The sequence below is a fragment of the Rhincodon typus genome, chromosome 2 (assembly GCF_021869965.1).
Source record: "Rhincodon typus isolate 14 chromosome 2, sRhiTyp1.1, whole genome shotgun sequence".
In the NCBI taxonomy this organism is placed as follows: domain Eukaryota; kingdom Metazoa; phylum Chordata; class Chondrichthyes; order Orectolobiformes; family Rhincodontidae; genus Rhincodon; species Rhincodon typus.
Window position 1 is genome coordinate 95,284,835 of NC_063333.1, and position 15,269 is coordinate 95,300,103.

The 15,269-nt window shown below is 39.2% G+C and overlaps 1 protein-coding gene across 3 annotated transcripts in view; it reads right to left on the minus strand.

Moving 5' to 3' along the window:
- Positions 1-15,269, minus strand: part of chn2 (chimerin 2) — a 346,878-nt gene that overhangs the window by 95,368 nt on the left and 236,241 nt on the right. The gene's annotated exons all lie outside the window — the stretch shown is intronic.

The window sequence follows — 15,269 nt, forward strand, 5'->3', positions numbered from 1 at the left end:
GCCTGTCCTGCTGTTTCTCCAGCTCCAAATTGTCTTATCTCTGACTCCAGCATCGGCAGTTCTTACTATCTCTGATTGGATAATCCATTCGAGTTTGTTTTTTGCATTTTTGATTGCGGACTGAAACGGAAAAACATCTATTTTACAGCAAAAGACTGAGAAAGGAATACTTATAAAAGGCAAGTTAATGAAACTCATTGTAAATTGTGTTTACACTGTTGCTTTATTCAAGTAGTTGGGGTGGCTGCTTGCAGATGGGCTGGCAGCAGTTTGCTGATTGGTTGTGGTGCTGTGGCCAGTTGTAGATGATAGAGGCTATCAGCCTGACAATACCTATCCAATTGGCTCTTGGGTATCTGAACAGCTTGTGGGGCGTGCACAATGTTGGCAAAAGCTTTCTGGCTGCTGCAAGGCCAAGATGGTGTGTCTTTCTCTCCAGTAAAAAGCTTGAAGTCTGAAGGAGAGCCTGTTTGTTTTCCCTCACCAGTTGCCCTAAGCTGTCGCCTTTAACCAGTTACTTAGAAACTTGGCAATTTATGTACGAATCACCAAGGCCTCCTGTGAAGAAGTGAAAAGAGGAGACCGAAGAACAGAAAATCCTGGCAAGCAAAAGGATTATCTCAGCAAATACTGTGGACTTGGGCCACAGAACTGCTTCCCTCTTCACCCAATTTTTTTTTTGCCTCACTGAGATGGTCTGCATGTATGTGTAGGAAGGCGGAGGTGGTGCGTGGATTGCTTCCTCGAGAATGTGCCACTCTGATGTTCAGCACGTGGCAGTCGCCATGCCAACACGGATCATGGCAGCGACTTTTGGCTCTGGCAGTCGCTGCTGCACACATACCACAAAAGTTTGCATGGAAGAAAAATAAGTTATAGGAAGCACAGGGGTATTGTTTAGCACGGAGTTAGAGATTTGATCACTTTGTTTTATGTCAACACTTCACAGTTGTTTACTTGTGGTTAGAATCTATTTATTTATAGTAGAGAGTAGTTTTCGTTAAGTACAGAAACCTGATCGGTTTTGCCTGTTAACCTGGGTCTGACCGATAAATTGACAACTCTGCATATTCTGATTAAATTCTTAACTTTTGTGATGAGTCTGGGAATAGCAAAGCTTGATTTTCAATGCGTTACCCCAGTGAGGCAAAACAGCAAGTAGCTGTAGCTACCATACTTTGATTAAATTTTGTTGAACAGATCAGAACAGAAGGAGAGGCAATTCTAATGTTTTCTTTCGTGAAAGAGGATTCAAAGTTTTGGCAAAGATCTGTTTTATTACCTAATAGAATCATAAAATGTGGCAAAACACACTTCAAACACAGGTAATGAGTTTATAAATAATTTGGGATAAGAAAGAGACACCAGCAACACTAGAGAAGCTCGACACTATCCTGAACAAAACAGATTGGCACCCCATTCACGACCTTAAACAGTTACTCCCTTCACCACTGATGCACAGTGGTGGCAGTGTGCATCAACTGCAAGATGAACTGCAGGACAGAAATGGGACAGACAAATTACCTGCACATAATTCCTAGGCTCTGACCTGCTCTTGAGACCAGAGTGTTAATACGTTTGGTCCAGTTTAGTTCTCCAGTGTTAGCACAGACCAGATGAGAAGGGCAGTTGCAATTTACAGTTTTTCTGAATCTATATTGAAGGAGTAAAATCCAAGTCCCAACTGCTTAGCTGCTGTACTATTTGCTTAGGCATGATGAGCTTATTGTTTTTTCTCAATTCTAGTTTGCAATGATTGAAATTGGGAGACAGGAGCTTTCTGTATCCTTGATATACTCAGTCCATGAAGTTTTCTCTCTACTTGTTGCTCTTTTGTATATTCCCACTGTATCTCCATTTTCTTTTCCAAATGGAACACTACACCAGTAACCCTTCATCTCCAATATGTTATGGCACGATAAAAGTGTGACTAAAACAAAAGATGCAATTTTCTTGATACTTTATTGAACTTTAGTGCTTGTTGATTAAAAATGGAAATACTGAGATAGCTGGTTTTTTTTTTAAATATTCTATGTGGGTTGCCCAGACTTGACAGATGATGACAGCAGTCATTTTAAGTGAGCAGTGTTTCTTTTTCTAAAAACTTGTTTTCATCAGTGGAAGTCTCAGGTACAGAAAATTGAACATTGCATTATCAATGTTATTACAGTCATACAATTTTGCACAAAATTAAGATGCATGTAGTGCATTTTGTTTTATTTGGCCATAGGATGTGGGTGAACTGCCTTCTTCAGCTGCTGCTATCTCTGGGGTGTAGGTACATCCATGTGCTTTTAAGAAGCAAATTCCAGGATTTGACCCAATGACATTGAAGGAAAGATGACACAGTTCCAAGTCAGGATGGTGTGCCACTCAGAGGAGAAATTTGCATGTGGTGGCGTTCACATGCTTTTACAGCTCTTGTCCTTCACAGGTTCTGGGTTAAGAAGATGCTCAGGAAGAATTTTTGATGAGTCACTGCAGTGCATCTTGTATATGGTGCACACCGGTGATATCATTGTAGGATTCTTAAGGGGCTGAGAGGGTGTTTCCCCTCATGGGAGAGTCTGGCTCCAAGGAGTATAGCCTCAGAATAAAGGGATACCAATTTAAGACTGAGATGAGGAGGAATTTCTTCTCTCCACAGGTTGAGGGTCTTTGAAACTCTTTGCCATAGACAGCTGTGGAGGCAGAGTCCTTGTGTATATTTAAGGCTGAGACAGATAAATTTTTGATCAGTAGAGGAATCAAGGGTTAAGGGGAAAAGGGCAGTAAAATGGATGTGAGAAATGTCAGATCAGCCATGATCCTATTAAATGGCAGAACAGGCTCAAGCAACTGAATAGCTTACTCCTGATCCTTTTTCTTATGGTCTTATGATTTGATTCCATATTTCTAGAACGTTAGCCAAGGCCTCTGGATTACTAACTGAACACTTTTGATGAGTAACCGATGAAACACCAGTTTTTTTTTACCTGCAATGATTGTGAATGGGTATTTGCTTTTTAAGAAGTTTCACATTCACATGCAACTCCTATTCTACGGTTCATTTATTGTGTATATATGCACAGTAAGTGAATAGGTTTGCCTGGAGGGTATGAAGGGCTACTGGGTACGGGTGGTCGTGACATTGTGTTGACATGCGACCTAGTGAGTCACAGGCATGATTTAGCACAGAGGTGTGGGCATGGGAATAAATGTGGAGTGATGAGGTGTGAGGACTAGAGGGCCTATAATGTGACCAAACAATTGGGGCAAAGTCTCTATAGAGACTTTAACCAGGCTGCATTGTACTTTGACATGCCTGTAAATGTTTTATTTGTTTCTGGGTGATCTTCTGGGTTGATCAGTAGCTCTAGAGTAACATACCTCTTTAGAACTTGGTGAAAAACACTAAATGTTTATTTTGTTACTGGTGAGGAAAGAGTTAAATAAAAACATTAACTCTATTTCTCTCTACAAATGCTGCCCGACCTGGCTGAATTTCTCCAGCCCTTGGTCTTTATTTATAGATTTTATTTCTGTTTATAACAAACTCAGGTAATGTATTGCTGTTATTTATTTTACACAGCCAAATGGAACTGTGGTAGCAACTTCCAATGTAATTGTTTTACTTCTGAATTCATGTAAAACAAACCCCGATATAATCTAATAGACAGATAAACCTGATAGACAGTGAGAAAGGGTGGAGCAATTGACTGTTTCTTTTTCTGAAGAAGGGTCTAGGCCCGAAACGTCAGACATCCTGCTCCTCTGATGTTGCTTGGCCTGCTGTGTTCATCCAGCCCTGCACCTTGTTATCTCAGATTCTCCAGCACCTGCAGTTCCTACTATCTCTGACTGTTTTTAAACTATGCTTTCTGTTTGTATGCAGATACAGATTTTAGCCATAAGGTGGTGCTATGGTATAAATTGTTACAATTTTACAGCACAGAAACAGGCTATTCGGCTCAACTTGGTCTGTTCCAATATTTATTCTCCATACAAGCCTCCTAGTACTCTATTTCATGTCAGAAATTGCTACAAATTAACTGGGAATAGTATGCTGATAATTGTGTCACATTATTCCACAAGTCACTCCAAAATTTGGATATCCCAACAAGATAACCAAAACGTCCAATTTGCCCGACAGATCACTATTCACAAGCAGAGATAGTAGGAACTGCAGATGCTGGAGAATCCGAGACAACAAGGTGCAGGGCTGGATGAACACAGCAGGCCAAGCAGCATCATAGGAGCAGAAAGGCTGACATTTCGGGCCTAGACCCTTCACAAGCAGTTTTGACTGTGGCAGAGAACAACTTTAGTGTAACATACTTAATTTTAAGCAAAGGCAGAGAAAAGAAAGGATTTCTAAACTATGGCTGTGTAACTTAAACTGTATCGCTTTGAAAATCCAAGCACTAAATCACAGTGAAGAGAGACAAAAGACAAAAAGTTTGACATAGATACTTTGGTTGGAAAAAGAAAATAGATAAGTAGAAATTTCCAATCAAAGTCTAAATTTCAAGAGTGAGTTAAATTGACAAGTTTTGTTTTGAGTTTTAAAACTGATGACATATTCTGTGTGGTAATGGTAATTTTTCAATTCAATGGTTTTTTTAAAATTAGAATTCTTTCTGTCAATCTTTCTCAGGTTTTTTGTCTTTTTCCCAGAGGGGGAATGGAAGGAAAAAGATAGACACTTTTGTTTACTAACTCCCAATACTTCTATCTGCTGTCCTGGCACCGACAGCTCCCAACACTCAATTCAAACAATCAGAGGGCTGTCATCCAGCAGAATTTCCTCAACTCACAAGAATCTTGATGCCACTCAGGTGCGAATTTATTTCCATTCAAATAATTCCACAGAATTAACAACAACAAATAACTGTGCATATATAATTAGAGGTTTAACCTCTGATTGAAGGACTTTCCAAAATGGCTAGCAAAGGTATGTCCTCGTTATCTGTATCTAACAGTGTGGTGAAAAGCTCTGCCTGCTCATAGCTGGAAAAGAGTGCAACATGGCAACAGGCACAACAAAATAGATGTGTTTTTAACAGTTACTGCCACTACTTCCGATGCAGGCTTCAGGACACAGCACTTCATGACAGTTCTTGATACTTTGAAAGGACTACATCCGTTTCTTTGGCAACAGTATGAAGTAAGCTCTTGATAATACTGATATTGTAACATCAATGGAAACTGCAATTTCCTAGGTGAGGGACAAGATAAACAAGGCAGAGTTGCCATTTTGAATTTTTCTCCACTGACAGCTGCTGGAATTATGCAGTGAGCACATGCTAAGTCTCAGCTGTAATGATCCAATTGTTGAATAACCTCCCAACACTTAGTGTTCAGGCATACACATCAACAACCACCAAAAGGACAAGGTTTTACAGGGCCATAGTTATTTGTGGAAATATTTTGGACGTGAAATGTCATCTACTAAATAGGAAAACAGGAAAGAAAATCAGCACCAATGTTAGAATATTTAAAAGTTTTTTAAAAAACCCACTAAATATAAAGTGGAAGAATATATTTTACTTGCTATTACTAGAAAATATACTTGAATTTCTCAACTATGCAAATATATTCTGAGCTTTCGTTTACATCAACCAGAAATGCCACTCATCACCACATTAAACATGCTCTTGTGTTTTTCCAGCTTAAGGGATGACCTTCATATAAAGCACAGGAATGTACTGAAGAGCATAATGAACACATCAAATATAATTTACATTCAGCTCACTTTACTGACAAAGAAAAATCATAATTAGTGATGTTTGAAAGGCATTTTCAAGTGCATAGAGGATTTCAATTTTACCTCCAGTATCAGGGGAGTTAGCTATTAATGAATCGGCTATGTAGAACACAAGTACCTTTAATGAGCTTAAATGAATAAAGTGACCCAATGAGTTGCTGCTTGTGGCATGATTTATAATACCCTATGAGAACCACTGAGGTTATAATCCACTGCCAAATTATCTGAGAATTATGGTTTTACAGAAGTTATTTATAAAACAAAATTAAATTAAAGACTCACTTTTGTAGCTAAACATTGTGCAACATTTGATAATTTGTTATTTTTAAATGATTTTGTTTCTTCTTAGAATACAAGCCATGATTAATTTATTTATAAATAGCCTTTCCTTGCTCTTTCAATCGAACGTCAATAGCAGCAAGTAAGAACAAAAACTATTCAACCTTCAGAAAATAACTTGAAGTCTGGAAAGAAATTTTAAATTGAGGTTCTTATGTGCAATTCAGAAACTTCAGATCAGTCAGTTACAGTTGCTAGAACTGCTTTATACACACATAAGTTGGCAGCACAACACATTCAGATACTAAAACAAAGCACCACAGAGTGATACAGCATGGTACCACGGCTTTAATTATTCACACAGTAAGTTCCCAAATACCAATGTTGTGCAAAGGAATGGGGAGAGGAATGGAAAGGCAATAGCGGCAGCAGATTCAATTATTAGGGAAACATACAGTTGTTGCTGTAACTGTAGATGTGACATCAGGATGGTATCTCGCCACTCTACTGTTGAGGTGAAGGTTTACACAGAGGGGCTGCATGACATTTATTGTAGGGGAGGTGTGGCATTTGTGGTGGTGGTGGTGAGCAGTCACAAGTCGAGGTTTACAATGGTACCAATAAAATGGGTAGACAGGCTACTCAGGGTCCTGAAAGCAGAGTTTAGGCAGTTAAGAAAAAAGTAAAAAAGCAGGACCTCCAAGACAATAAGCTCAGCATTAATCCCAGTACCACATGCTAGTGAGCATAGAAATATGATGACTGAGGGAATGAACAAGCATCTAGTTAAGGAGAAAGTGATTTAGATTTCTGGATCACTGGAACTGGTTCTGGGGCATGTGGGAGCTGAACAAGGAGAGGTTACACATTAGCAGGACCAGGATTAGTATCGTTGCAGACAGATTTAATCATGCTGTTGGGAAGGTTTTAAATTAGCTTGTCAAGAGGATGGAAACCTGACAGGGGCTTCAAAAAAGAGGAAAACAAATTTGGTGTACAGTTGAAGAGTCACTTATCCTTAACTTTGCTTTCTCTTCACAGATGCTGCCAGATCTGCTGAGTTTCGCGAACAATTTGCATTTTCCTTTCAGATCTACAGTATCAGTAGTTGTTTGGTTTATTAAAACAAACTTGATAATGGGAAGTAGAGAAGTAGTAAACAAAAGTGGAAGGCAGTGAAACAAACGCAAACATCAGATTGGTCAAAAAACAGAACAATGTTAAAAGGGTAGCATAAAAGGAAGTTGAAAATGCATGCAGCGTTCAGATACAGGTGAAATAACAGCAAAAGTGGAAATAAGTGGGTATGATCTAATTGCTATTGTGGAGGCATGCGTGAAGGGTGACCAAGGCTGAGATCTAAATATTCAAGAATATTCATTATTTAAGATGATGATGAGGTAGTGGTTCTAATAAAGATAGGATTGATACATTAGTGAGACAGGATCTTCAATTGAAAAAAAACAAGATGCAGAATTTACTTGGGTGGAGTAAAGCAAGGGAATGGGGCCTGCAAACAGTAGTGAGTTGTTTGTATGCCAAGTAGAAGGGTAATGTGGGGCGTGGTATAAATTGGAGGTGCCTGTAACAAGGGTAAGATAGTAATCATGGGTGACTTTGGGAAACTCTAATGAACACCAGTGCTGTGGAAGATGAACTCTTGGTATGTGAATGAGATGCTTTTCTAGAGCAGTGTGTTGAGGAACCAACTAGGGAATAGGTTAGTTTAGATCTAGTGTTATGCAATGAGAAAGGGCTAATTAATAATCTTGTTGCAAAAGAATCTTTAGAGTGACCATAATATGAAAAAAAATTACATTTGAAAATGATTTGTTTCAACCAAAATCTGGGTCTTTGATCTAAACAAAGGAACCTAGAAAGATGTGAAGAATAAATTGGCTGTGGTGGATTGGGAAAATACATTCAAACATTTGCTGGTAGACGGGCAGTGGCTAGCACTTAAAGAATTAATTGAGGGTGTACTATAAATATATGTTACATAACATACAAGGCAGAAAAACATAACAAGGAAAGCAAGTCAACCATTGATAAGAAAGGAAATTAAAGATTGTATTGGGTCAAATGAGGAGGTTCATAAAATTGCCAAGAAATGTAATAAGCATGAGGATTTTAGAATTCAGTAAAGAAGGACAAAGAAGCTAAGATAGAAAGAATAGAATATGAATGAACTTGAGTATTGCTGAAATATTATGTACTTGGTTGAAACTTTTCATCTTGTGCTCATCAGAATGTGTCATAAGAATAGCAATACAAAGGAAAATTAACATTTATACTGCATGGGAGAAAAGTGCTGGTTGGTTGGCAAGTTGACATTGGTAGGGATATTGCCATGAAGAACATACTCATTAATGGTGATTAGCAGTTAATTGCCAGAGACAGGTCAATGAGATGTTCTGCCACTGCCACAGTGATATAATCACCAGACTACTAAAGCAGAGAGCCAGGCTGATACTCAGCGGACATGGCTTTAAGCTCCATCATGGCAGATGATGAAATCTGAATCAATGAAAACCTGGAATTAAAAGCTAGTCTAACGGTAACCACTGTCATTTTTTTTTAAAAACCCATTTCGTTCATTAATAACCTTTGGGAAAAAGAATACTGACATCACAACCTGGCGTGGCCTACTTTTGATTCCAGATCCATAACAATATGGCTGACTGTTAACTGTCCTCTGAAATGGCACCAGCAAACCAGTGACAATTAGGGATGGGCAACAAATGTTGGCCCAGCCAGTAATGCCCACATTCCATGAACGAATTAAAACAAAACATAAGTGTGATAATGTGGTACACAAAATGCAGTGGCGGTCTGATGCCAGCTATATAGGCTGTAAATCCCAAAGACTATTAGGTTGTATCAAACATTGTATTCCTCTGTTATTCGCAATGCTTGAAAACACATAACAATGTCCAATATTTGTTATGATTCTGCAACTGGACAACATTTACTTGATAATCTTGAGTGTGTGAAGACTTCACTGACAACTAATTTAGGATAATCAGTTGGGCTTGATGTGTACTGGTAGCTACGTCTATTAATACAAAGGGGCCTTTGCAGACAGAAAGAACATGTATGTGCATTGTGCCTGTTTCAAAATCAACAAAATAGGTGAGACATTCATTGGTTCAATTCTCAGGGCAATGTCCTTCCCAATCAGTGTCAACCTGATCAATTTAAAAACCTGGCAGTTAGCTCTCAGTCAGGATTAATGGATACATTCTCCATGCCATCACCTTGACCAATTTCCACTTACCAACCAGCTGGCTCCTCTCATGTAGTACAAATGTGGGTCTCCCCCTTGAATTGCCCCTTGCCCCCGGGCAAGCTAATGAGGCTAAAGGTAGACAAGTCTCCTGGCCCTGATGAAATGCATCCCAGGGTACTAAAAGAGGCGATGGGGGAAATAGCAAATGCACTAGTAATTATTTACCAAAATTCACTGGACTCTGGGGTGGTTCCTGCAGATTGGAAAACAGCCAATGTGACACCACTGTTTAAAAAAGGAAGTAGACAAAAAGCAGGTAACTATAGGCCAGTTAGCTTAACTTCAGTAGTGGGGAAAATGCTTGAATCTATCATTAAGGAAGAAATAGAAAGACATTTGGATATAAATTGTCCCATTGGGAACACCCAGCATGGGTTCATGAAGGGTAGGTCATGTTTAACTAATTTGGTGGAATGCTTTGAGGACATTACTTGCATCGTGGACAATGGGGAACCTGTGGATGTGGTGTATCTGGATTTCCAGAAGGCATTTGACAAGGTGCCACATCAAAGGCTACTACATAAGATAAAGTTGCACGGTATTACAGGTAATGTATTGGCATGGATAGAGGATTGGTTGACCAGTAGAAAGCAAAGAGTAGGGGTAAATGGGTGGTTTTCTGGTTGGCAGTCAGTGGCTAGTGGTGTGCCTCAGGGATCAGTGTTGGGACCGCAATTGTTTACAATTTACATAGATGATTTGGAGTTGGGGACTAAGTGTGGGTGTCAAAATTTGCAGTAGAGCAAAGTGTGCTGAAGACACTGAAAGTCTGCAGAGGGATATAGATAGTCTAAGTGAGTGGGCAAAGGTCTGGCAGATGGAGTACAATGTTGATAAGTGTGAGGTCATCCATTTTGGTAGGAATAACAGCAAAATGGACAATGTTTTAAATGGTAAAAATTTGCAGCACGCTGCTGTGCAGAGGGACTTGCGTGTCCTTGTGCATGAATCGCTAAAAGTAGGATTGCAGGTGCAGCAGGTAATTAAAAAGACAAATGGAATTTTGTCTGTCATTGCTCGAGGGATGGAGTTTAAAAACAGGGAGGCTATGGTGCAGCTGTATAGGGTCTTGGTGAGGCCACACCTGGAGTACTGTGTGCAGTTTTGGTCTCCTTAGTTGAGAAGAGATATACTAGCACTGGAGGGGGTGCAGAGGAGATTCACTCGGTTGATTCCAGAGTTGAGAGGGTTGGATTATGAGGAGAGACTGAGTAGACTGGGATTATACTCATTGGAATTCAGAAGAATGAGGGGAGATCTTATAGAAACATATAAGATTATGAAGGGAATAGATAAGGTGGAGGCAGGGAGGTTGTTTCCGCTAGCAAGTGAATCTAGGACTAGAGGGCATCGCCTCAAAATAAAGGGAAGCAGATGTAGGACTGAGGTCAGGAGGAACTTCTTCACCCAAACAGCTGTGAATCTGTGGAATTCCCTGCCCAGTGAATCGGTTGAAGCTACCTCGCTGGATGTGTTTAAGGCAGGGCTAGATAAATTTTTGAACAGTAAAGGAATTAAGGGTTATGGTGAGTGGGCGGGTAAGTGGAGCTGAGTCTCAAAAAGATCAGCCATGATCTTATTGAATGGCGGGGCAGGCTCGAGGGGCCAGATGGCCTACTCTTGTTCCTAGTTCTTATGTTCTTATGATTTGGTATTCTGGCAAAATAACCAGATGAGTGCATCATGAAAACTTACAACAAAATGTGCCCCTTTTTTAGCAATATTGAAATTAGTTTCAGTTAAAGTCATGCAGCATGGAACAGACCCTTTGGTCGAATTCATTCATGCTAACCAGGGATCCTAAGCTGAACTAGTCCCATTTGCCTGCCTTTGACAGATATCCCTCCAAACCTTTCCTATTCACGTACCTGTCCAAATGTCTTTTAAATGTTGTAACTATACCTGCCTCTACCACTTCCTCTGACAGTTTATTCCATACACGCACTATCCTCTGCATGAAAAAAATTCCCCTCAGGTTCCTTTTAATCTTTTCCCTCTCACCTTAGTCAAAAAGCAGTATTGGAGCAATGAAAGGGAATGAAAGTTCACAAATCTTCGAGACTCAATGATCAACACCTCAGTGTTCAAACAGGAGGCTATACAGATAATGGATACATTGCTGGCCATCCTTACAAGTTCTACAGGTTCTGGACTGCTATCTGTACTTTCTGCTCCCAGTAAAGTCTAGGATACAGTATGCTTCATTAACTGCTCTCCATACACTTGTCTTGCCACATAATGTTCTATGCAGATTCCTGCGCTCCTCTGTTCTCGAATTCTATCCCTCATTTTATAACACCTTCCATGTTCTTCCTACTAAAATACATCAGCTCACACTTTTATGCACAACTTCATCTCGTACCTACCCACCCCTCAACCAACTTATCTATGAGCGTTAGAGATTCTACACTGTTTCCTCAGTTTATATAGTTGTCAAGTTTTGTATCATCGATAAATTATGAAATTGTCTCCTGCACACCAGGAGTTAGATCATTAATATACATATCAGCGATAACAAGAGTCCCAATATCAACGACAGGGGAACCTCTCCACAAACCTTCCTCCAACTTGAAAAATATCCATTGACCACAACTGTTTCTTATAGCTCGGCCAAATTTTTGTCCACCTTATCACTGTCCCTTTTATTCCATGAACTATAGCTTTTCACACAAGTCTATTACATGGCATTATATCAAACACTGGATGTACAACTCATCAAAAGTATTGCTCTCATAGACCCTGTTACCTCTTCAAAAAAATCCTACAAGTTAAATTTAATTTCCCCTTTAGATATCCATGCTTATCCTGTTAAATCAACCCACTTTTTTCCATTGTCCATTTCCATAGTCTACCCAATACTTCTTCCTTAACAATTTTAGGCATTTCTAGTGAGAGTATCTATCTGTCTCCATGGCCTAGGGAATGTCAACCTCCTTGATTCCTTTAGTGCTCTATGCTTCCATGTCCCCTCTACCGTCCCTAATTAGCCCTACTCCTCTGTTTAGCACTACAACAGAAAACAGGCAATATGAATAAACAAGTAATTCTTAGGTTGGCAGGCATGATTAATAGGTTACCATAAAGATAAATACCTCCATCCCAACTATTTGCAACATATATCCATGATTTGGATATAGGAACCAAAAGTAGGATTTCCAAGTTTGTTCATGACTCATGTATGAGTTGTTACAAGTATGAAGCGAAGAAGCAAGAATATGGAAGATGCAACATAATATGGATTTTCTGAAGTTATCCAGTTTAATAGGAGGAATGGGGTGCTGACTACTTTTTATATAGTGGGAAATTGCAAAGTGTTGCTGTTCAAAAGGACCTTGCTGGATTTGTTCATAATCATTTAAACCTAAGCCCTTCATTGCAAGGGGATTTGATTTTAGGAGTAAAGATGTCTTTCTTCAATTATATGCTAACAGTGTTGAGGCTACACCGGGAGTGTTGTGTGTAGTTTTGGTCCACTTTCATAGGAGGAATTTATTTGCCATAGAAATAGTGCAGGGAACTAATTACTGGGATAGCAGGATTGTCCTATTAAGAGAGATTGAGGAGACAGGGTGTGTATTCTCTGAACTTTTGAGAAATAAAGGTAATTAATTGAAGCTTGCAAATACTTAAACTGTTTGATATGGCAATGCAGAAAGGATGTTTTCCATGTCTGGGGTTGGGGTAGTCTACGAGATGAAAGAGTCTCAGAAGAAGGGACAAGCCATTTAAGACTGGAATAAGGAGGAATTTGGTCACTCAGACATTGGGTATCTTTGGAATGAGTATCACAGAGGGATGTGGTAAAACCTGAATATGTTCAAGTTAGAGATCAAAGGAATTCTACGTATTAATGACAGTGAGGCATATGGGGATAGCATGCGAAAATGGCATTGAGGTAAATGAACAGCCACGACCATGAGTGGTGAAACAGGCCTGCAGGGCAATACTGACAATATACAGTAGTTTCTGTCAAAACACAGAGAAAATTTATCCAAATCCAGAATAAGTGTCTTTGTATTTGGATTGGTGCTCTGAGTATAACACTGCTTACAGATAGTCTTGGTCAGAAGGCTGGAGTTATGTGCCTTAAGGAGGAGTATAGTGCAGATTTGGCTTAAGGGTGAAATTACAAGGATGGTTACATACACTTGCTTTGTATTCCCTTGACTTTGAATAGTTCAGATGCATAAATAGAGATTTAATGGTTAAATAAAGTTATTTCCTTTGATGAGGAAACTCAGATCAAGGGGCACAGTTTTAAAGTTAGAACTGGCCCATTCACATTGAAGACACGGAGCATGTTTTTAAACAAAGACTTTTGCAAATCTTGAACTCTCCCTTAATTTTCAATACTGTAATTGACCAATGTGGCTTATAAAATTATCAAGAGACAAGTTGCAAGGAAGGTTAATCTAGTTCTACTAATGGTTTATTGAATAGTTTGATTTGCTGAACAACCATTCTAAGAAAATGGCATGTGAAAAAGAGGAAAATAAACTGTTGTTTTAGATGCAGCAGGAATAGGTGAAGTACAAAATTAATACTTCACATGTATCTTTACCAAGGGAGGTAGTGCTACCCAGGCCATTGTGGAAGAAAGGGTTCTGGAGTACTGACTTGATTTGCTTAAAATTGCTAAGGAGGTGATATTGGACATGTTGACTATTTAAAGTTTATAAGACACCAGGACCAGGTGAAATGTACTCAAGGATTAGTGAGAAAATTGAAGGTGGAAACTCAGAGGTTCTGGCCAGAATTTTCTGACCCTCCTTTGATATAAGGGTAGTACCAGAGTACGTGAGAATGACAATGTTAACCCTTTGTTCAAAAAGGAATGCAAAGATAAGTCCAATATCTACAATCCAGTTAACCTTGGTAGTAGGGAAGCTTTTAGAAGCAATGATTTGGGACAAAATCAGTAGTTGCTTAGGCAAAAACAGATTAATTAAAGGAAAACAGCACTGACTTGTTAATGGCAAATCATGTTTTATTAAATTGTTCAAATTTTTTTTTGATGAGATGAGAGAGACGACTGATGAGGATAATTTACGTGGCATACATAGACTTCTGAATGCATTATTCTTCAGTTAATGGCTACAAATCTGACTTTCTTTCAGGCGAGCAAATTTCTGATGATTGCTACTTAGACTTGCTACAGAACTTAAATTATATTTTGCACACAGTTAAACAGTAATGAAAATATATTCTCTTAGAACAATTAGGAAGCAGATGAAACAACTAAGTCCTGCATTTTTCCAACATACTAAATACCATCTGTTATAACTGGAAGGAATGTAAAAGTAATGGCATGCAGTGAAAGTCTATAATATTCACTTTCTATGCGTCTTGGAGGCAACACAAATAAATTTCATTAGATTGGTTCCTGGTTTGAGAGGCTCAGTAAAGTGAGTCGATTCTTCCCTGGAGTTTATCAAATTAGACGTGATCAACATGAAACATACAAGCTCCTGAAAGGACTTGAAAGAACAGTCTTAGAGATTGTTTCTCCTGGCTAAGGAATCTAGAATGCAGGGCAGTGTTTCAAGAGAGGATGCTCGTTATTTAGGACTGAGATGGAGGAAAATTTCTTCACTCAGTGGATCATAAATCTTTGAAAATGTTTTCAAAAGAAGTATAACCATGATTGATCAAAAAATTATCCAGGTATCTGGCACCTCCATGACAGAGTTTGTATTTGTTAGTTGGATCAGGTGATCTTGTGTCTCACTTTCAACCACATATATATCAGTGCCAGACAACTACAAAGCGTTACAACAAGATGCAGGGCTGGATGAACACAGCAGGCCAAGCAGCATCATAGGAGCAGAGAGGCTGACGTTTCGGGCCTAGACCCTTCATCAGAAAAGGGGGAGGGGAAGGGGGTTTTGAAATAAATAGGGAGAGAGTAGGAGGCGGATAGAAGAGGGATAGAGGAGAGGATAGGTGGAGAGGAAA